This window comes from Nyctibius grandis, chromosome 15 (assembly GCF_013368605.1).
Source record: "Nyctibius grandis isolate bNycGra1 chromosome 15, bNycGra1.pri, whole genome shotgun sequence".
NCBI lineage: Eukaryota > Metazoa > Chordata > Aves > Nyctibiiformes > Nyctibiidae > Nyctibius > Nyctibius grandis.
In genome coordinates, this window is record NC_090672.1 from 5236841 (window position 1) to 5244287 (window position 7447).

Below are 7447 nucleotides of genomic sequence, written 5' to 3' on the forward strand. Positions count from 1 at the left end.
TGTGTATTTTAGTCAGAAATGACTTATCATTTCTTCCTAAGACAACACAAAATTAGCATACTTCCAGTCCAGTTTTAGTAACAAATCTTCAACACACTTTATGACTCCTCATCAGGATGGTGAGAGTTCCTGTGCTGCTGAGAACCAAACATTGACACATCCCAGCTAAAGGCAGAAAAGCACTGCCAGAAAAGCAGAAAGCACTGCCAGAAAAGCCCCCAGCACAGTAAGTGGGCTGCCTTGCTTACAGGTTATTCTGAATTGAGACTGGTTAAAAAAAAAAAAAAAAAGGTTAAAAAATATACCAAGTGTTAAAAACGCTCGTTTTCATAAAGAAAGGAAAAAATGGATTAGTACAGCACACTGATATAAGGCCTTCCTTCATCATTTCCAAATCAAATTATTAAGACTTTTGGGAGAGAAAATTAGGAGAGAGCTGGGCAGAAAAACTTAAGAGAAACTACAAAAACTCCAAGATACAGCCAGAAAAAATTCACCAGCAAAACAGACAGGAGCTATTCCAATGGCTTCGTGTCTGCTTTTCCCAGCAAAGTGTTCGACCTGAACTCTCTTGAAAGCAATTGAAAAAATACTGGCAGCAGCACTTGGAGATGAAACCACGGGCTGCAAGCCAGGCTCATTTTAGAGAGAAATGGTTTTATTATAGTAAGTTAGTTTTATTTTTTAATGTGTTCCCACGTTATCTACAGTGCTGCTGGAAAGCGTTACCAACTCCAGCTCCGGAGCACGGCAGATGGGCACCGCAGCTCCTCCGACACGAGAAGCAGCCAACAATAAATTCAAGAGTCACAAGAAAGTTCACCCGACATCCTAGTCAAGAGAGGAATTTACCCATGACTACTCTGCATTTAAAAAAAAAAAAACCCACCTGAATCAGCAAAAAAAAGCCGCAAACCCTTCTCCGATCCTCGGACAAAAAGAGTTACACAACAAAGAAACTCAACGCTGCTTCCCACCGGGGGCCCTCGCCCGGCCGTGCCCCTTCCAGCGCGGGGACACCCCGGGGAGGCGGCCGGGAACCGGCGGACACCTGTGACAGCCTCGCCGCCGGCTGCTCCGCGCCCGCCGGGACAGCCCCGCGCTGCCGCCCAGGGGCTCCGGACGCGCCCGCCCCGGGGGGAACCGAGAGCCCAGCGGCCGCGGCGCCGCCGTGACCCGCCCGAGGACCGTCACCCCCCGCCCCACCACCACCCCACGCAGGGAGCGCCCGCTCCTCAGGGCTCACCGCGGGGCCCCGGCCCGCCGCCGCTAGCGCTGAGGGGAGCCGGCGGAGAGCGGATAGGGAGCGGACGGAGGGAAACTCGCCGCGGGGGCCAGCAACGGCGGCGGCGGGGCTGAGGGGAGGGGGCGCCGGGTGGGGGACAGGAGCGGTGGGGTACGGGGAGGGGAAGGGACAGGCAGGCACCCGCGTGGCGACCCTTACCGCTCCCGTCAGCACGGCCGGCCGGGCGCTGGCCTCATGCCGGCGTGGGGCAGCGCCGCGCCGGTTCCGGCGGGAGAGGAGCGGGGCGGGGGGGGGGGCGGGGGGCGGGAGCCGCCGCGGGTTGTTAGTAGTGACAGGGCGGGGGCGGGGCTTGGCCGCCGGCCATGCGCTGCGCATGCGCGGCCGCCCGGCGGGGAGGCGGGGGAGGGCCGCGGGGGCCTCCTGCCCGCGCTGACCCTGCGCCTGCGCACTGCGGCCGGCCGGCTCCGTGCGGCAGGGGCGCATGCGCAATGTGGTGCGCGGGTGCCCGTGGCGGCGTGAGGGCACTGTCCCTCACACACACAGATAGCGGCTGCCCTCAAGGGTGGGGGGTGCTGGGAGCGGGACGTGGCGCCCCTCTGCGGCCACCTCCCCTTCCCACAGCCCCCCCCGAGCATCACTTTGGTTGTAAACTCTTCATCGCTGCCCTCAGTGTGGGGGGGTTGGCACATACATCCCTCCTGGAGTGGAGGCCGCAGCCACGCCTGGGCCTGTGGCTCTTCAGGGGCTCCGAGTGGGTGCCGAGTACGATGGGAAGCAGGGGATGAGGTTAGGTAGTGATGCTGAGTCTGAGGGGAGAGCCCAGAGTAACACCCACAGCATGGGGCAGCTGTGGTGGCATCGCTGGGTGCCTCAGGGTGATGGTGCCAGGCCGCAGGGAGCGAGCATGGGAGAGAAACTGCCCCAAAGACCTGGCTGGGACATAGTTTATTTGTCCTGAAAGGGCGGAGAACTGTAGCCTAGCATCACTGATGGCATCTCCTGAGACAAAGTACTGTATCACTTCATTAGCTGTAAGCAGTCACCCCATTTAGGCTAATCTGAGGGGATGCAGAACGTGTCCCAGGGATGGGGAGGTGTGCAGGCCAGGGGCCGGCACCCGCTGGGAGCTCTACAGGTGCCCGGCTCTGCCCTGTCCAGCAGGAACTCTGCACCCGCTGTGGGAGCACAGGGCCCAGCCCAGGGACCTGCCTCGGTCACTGCTCGAGCATCTTTCTGCCTCTCATCTGTGTCTTTAGCCAGCAGCCTGGGGTGCATTGCAGTCTGGGATGTCTGAAAGAGTTCTTAGACCATGTCTAGCATGGTTTTAACTGTGATGTACTAAAAACAAGAAATACAATTACTTTTTGTACAGTACCAGTGTATCACAAACTGTGTTAAAATAAGGACTTGAAAATGAGGGGGCCCATGCCTCTGTTCCCTTCAATTAAGGCAATTTGTTTACCCAGAACATGTTTTATTACTGGCTTACTCTCTCAGAAAATAAATCTTTCTACTAAAATTTAGTCATTATCCTGTCCTTTTGGTGCATTACTTTCTCTAGGAAGGCTGAATTTGCGGTTACTATTAATGAGTGATTCAGCTACAATTCTTTCTTACACAAACCATGTGCCTTTTAAAGTTAGTCAAGAACAGTCTGTTGTCTGATCTGCAACTAGTTGTTACAAGAAGTTGTTTAATGTGTTGAGAAATTGTTTCTCTGGAGCTGGTTTCTCTTGTGGCACCTGGACAGTTGCCTTCGTGTAACTGAATTTAACTAGTTAATCTAGTAACGCTGTAATTAGATTTACTTATCTGATGGATATTCCCTGCCATTTTGCCTGTAACATCCTTTTCCTGCTCTGAAAGCCTGAGATACAATCCTGCCAGCATAGCAGGGCAAGGAATTTACGCCCACTCAGATTCCTCTTTGTTCATAACATTTCTCTCTTTAGATTCTGGGAAAAGTTTTAATTCTTACTGACTGCCACTCTTCTACTTAACCAAATGGCCATATAACCAGAAAAGCTTTATTTGGACTTTTAGAGGTATTTGGAGTTTATTGATATAGTGAAAGCATTAACGTGATACTCCATAATTTAATGTCTAAACTAATCGTGGTAGGCGTCTCACCTGTTTTCTGCAGAAACAGTAATCTTAACCAGATAGACACAGAAGAGGAAAGTAATATGTTTTTAAATTTTTCTATTATTGTTTATATTCCTTACACAATCTCCAGCAGTGCATCATTAGAAGGAATATAAATGAATAAATGGGTGGGTGAAATGTTTAAGGAATGCTGTGAGGCATGCTGAAGACTCAAGCCCAGAGGACACAGGCTGAAAGTGCAAACCAACCAGTATTTTCCAAAAATCAGGAATGCAGCTTGCTAGTGAAGGGAAATTTGGCCTTAGGGAGGTTATACAAGGTCGGTCACTCTCCACCATCTGAACGCTTTTCCTGGATTGCATTCCTTCACGTTAGGAACTTTGGTTACACAACTCAAAGCCCAGTCATTTGTCTTGTTTCGAGCAATATTGCTGTGGAAATTAATGAGAACTATTGGTAGTCAATCCTTTATTATTAACTAACTTAAAGTACAATTGCCTGGGAGCAGTGTGGGGCTGACGTAGGCAAGAAAAGACTCCAAACACCTCTGGGCCTTGTTGTAATTCAGTGCAAGCCCCTGGAATTTCAGCAGGCAGGGACGTGCTCTGGTTTCTTTTGTTTTCATCTCAGAGAGTGAATAGAAGCGAACTGGTCTTGGCTTCTTACTGTCCAGCAGGTCTCTGTCTTCACAGCTTTTGTACTAAAGAGAGGAGATTTAGGCATCCTCAACAAGAGAGAACATGCGTTCATTCAAGATCTTGCTGCTAAGCTGTACATTTATTAAAAGTATGTGAAAGAGGGATGACATTTTGAGTTCAGATATACTGAAGTTCTTCAAGAGCTGTTCCCTAGTAAATCAGAGTTGGTGGAATTTTTTATGTACCGCTGGCTACGTTGAAATAAATGCCTGCTTCCTAAACCTTTAAAACCATGAGAAAGGTCCCAAATGATAACATTTCCAGCTAAAATAAGCATGATGACTGACAAACAGCTAATGGGACAGAGTTGTGCCCTGGGGACATATGATTCTGGTTTACACACTGTTATTTTTAAACACTTTATAGGTACTTAACCAGGTGTCACAGGTTTTTTTTTTTCCCTTGTCAGTCTGGGGAGCCAGTATTGGGTGGTGCTGGGTATGAGGTGGTCTGAATGCCTTCACTCCTTTGCTCTTAAAACCAAAGTAACTGTGTCACCCAAGCTGAGTCCTCCAGATACAGACCTGAATGTACATGTTTTTAAAAGCTCCTTGTATAGCCCATACTGGGGAAATGGTGTACATAGGAGAAGTCTTTCCATGTATCTTAAAGCCCTTTGTAACGGCTGGGAAGATACTAATAATCCCAATATGCAGATATAAATACTGAGGCTCACAACATGCTATACGAGAAGCCATGCAGTAAGTCAGTATGAGAAAGCAGACCAGAGCTCGTCACTCAGGGTGATCCCTTTACTCCAAACACTGTTGCCTTTTCACTCTGCAACAGTTTTCCACCATTGACAAGACTGGGAACAGGGAAAAATATCTCCAGACCGGCCTGTGTTCAGAGAGGTGATGTTAATGTACGAAACCTAGAAGGCATTAAACTCTTGTGCTGAGATTTTTATTCAGGATTAAACTGGCCTTAGTTTACTGGAGTTTAGTGCAGGATAAGTGAAGGTGTATTAACTTTATACCGTTATTTGATTTATCTGAACTTCCCATGTGTCACGGCATAGAAAAGCCTTAAATGACCTTGTAGACTGCAGCCCTTTATGTTTTGATGCCACAAACAGTCAGAAACATGTTTTTTCCTTTCTTCTCTAGTGACTGATAGGAAAATTGAATTGTAGGCTGGGAGGTGGCCAGAGACACCAGCTGCCAGCACTTGGACTGCAGCAGCTGACATCAGAGCACAGGCACCGTTGACATAGCAAAGGTTATGGAGATAAACATTAGCAAATAGGACTAAGTCTTGATTCATAAAATACATGAATCAGGATGAGCGTATGGAAAGCATCCCAGCCCGTATTCACACCCTCTCGTGGCAAAGCCCATACCCATACGAGGCTTCCTGCATTGAACAGCGTCACCGCTCGTAAGCAGCTCAGTGCTAAAGCACAAGTGAGCAGGTGGTGCAGGGGGGGCTGCTAGTGCAGGAATAATTAAAGCGTGAGGAGCCAGCGGAGCGTACATTCTGGCTGAAGCATCAAATCCAACACTCATTCCAATACCCGTGTTGGATATTTGTAACACCCAAAAGGTTATCATCAACCTTCTTGGCGCAGTCTTCTTGGGGGAGTGTGAGGAGGAGCAGACACCCTATGGGGCTCTCACAGGATTATTTTATCCCTCAGACATCAGGAGGTGGCACAGGGGGGCCAAAATGTCAAAGGGAACTCCCCACGCCACCACCTTTTTTCCAGTATAGAGAAAAAAATGCTTGGATGATAACTTACTTGCTGGGGTATTTTACTGGTCATGAAGATGTGCTCATGATACGGTGAGCTGGACCTGCAGGCAAGGAAGCGTCTGACTTCGTCAGTGCCTTTGGAAACCCCTCGTGCCCATGTGCTACTGCCTGGGAGCTGCCCGGTACCTGCCTCACACTGATCAGCCTGGACCCAGCGTCTCTTTTAAGTGAGTTACAGGACTGCCTGGATCTGATCGGTTTGTCAATGACACTTTTCAGTCATTAGAAGAAGATCAGTCTCAGCCAGGAGGCACAGCAAATGCCAGGATGAGTAAATTTCCTATAAAAATAAAAACAAAGGCTGTTTACTATCCTCCTTTCTAATGAGCCTGACAGTACAAATATTGTCATCTACTTCAACAAGCCTTGAATCAAGCTGTTAGGTCGCTCACTAGGTATAACCTTTGTCCCTGTTTGCCTGTAAAATAGTGATGATTTTTTTTTTTTAATACCAGAGGAGTAATAAGCAACAATTACTTATTATTAAAAGTATTCCACAAATCCAGCTACTTTTAAAGTACGCACTGACTCCACCAGTACCGGGTTTGTACCCTGTGAGCAAACACTGCACCCTTTCACTGAGCTCCGTCAGGACAAGCCGCCTTTGTGGCTGCTGCTCTGCCAGCATAACAGTGCATGTATCTGTCTAGCTTATTCCTGTGCCTGAAGGAAAATGAGGCATAACATTACGAGGCACTTGCACACCAAAATAACTACCAGTATAGCTATTTCAGGGTTTATTTTTAAAATTGCACTGTCTGTGGATCAGGCCTGTGCTGGCAGCCTTCATCCCAAGAGTCTCTTAGAAAACACTTGAGAAACATTAAGTCTCATGATGCTACTTGCAGACCATAAAAATGCTGCTTATCTTCTCTGATCAGCAGAATTCTTTGCACGAATTCCGGTCCTGTATCCAAGGCAATCTCATTATTTCCTATACACGCTTGATCTGCTTGCTAATTTCTTTTTCCTTGTCACGAAGGTGGAACCGTCCTGTGCTCCGCAGGCATGCCTGTGTTTGGGAGATTAAAGAAAGCAAGCAAGGCGCATAAAAAATGTCACCCATTTGCAGCAGCAGCAGCCTGAATGGGGAGCGCAATCTGGAGACAGATGTTCCTTCCAATTGAATTGTCTGTGTCACTGATTCCAGCGAGTTCAATGCTCCTGAAAAGTGTGAGACGGAGCATCGCTGGGCAGGAGGCTGGCTGCATCCAGGGAGCTGGCACGCTGCGAGCAGCAGCTCTGCTGATTTTGACATGGCTGCAGCATTAATCTGCCTCGGCCTCGAGAACCACTGGCTGACTCTCCGTCCTGGAATTAATTTGGCTAATGTACCGCATGATGGAAAGCCACGTTTGCAATCTCTTTGCTAGACAAGATTGAACAGAGATTGATAGCATCTTCCATCCCTGCATAAGTGAACTGGTAGCAGAGCTCTGCTGAAGGGATACCCGCCAAGAGTTTGGCTCCATCTCTCTAGGGCTGAGGGATAATATATTTCTCACCTCCTGGCCATTGTAGCTGTCAGCATGGGGCAGGGGGAGCCTGAGCAGAGAAGGAAGAGGTGGAGTTGCCTTTTGAGTCAAGCACTGGCTCTGCAATCCCAGTGCAAGTGGGATGTGTAGGAGTTTTCTTCTGAGGG

General features: G+C 48.9%; 1 protein-coding gene across 3 annotated transcripts in view; it reads right to left on the reverse strand.

Moving 5' to 3' along the window:
* Positions 1 to 1522, reverse strand: part of SEC14L1 (SEC14 like lipid binding 1) — a 43166-nt gene extending 41644 nt beyond the window's left edge. Inside the window, exon 1 of one of the 3 annotated variants that reach the window (XM_068413173.1) lies at positions 1445 to 1522. The gene's annotated coding sequence lies outside the window, so the exon portion shown is untranslated. Of the gene's footprint in view, positions 1 to 889; positions 1106 to 1246 lie in introns of those variants that run through there. The other 2 variants (XM_068413175.1, XM_068413174.1) reach the window with 2 other exon arrangements.
* Positions 1523 to 7447: the final 5925 nt, after the last annotated feature.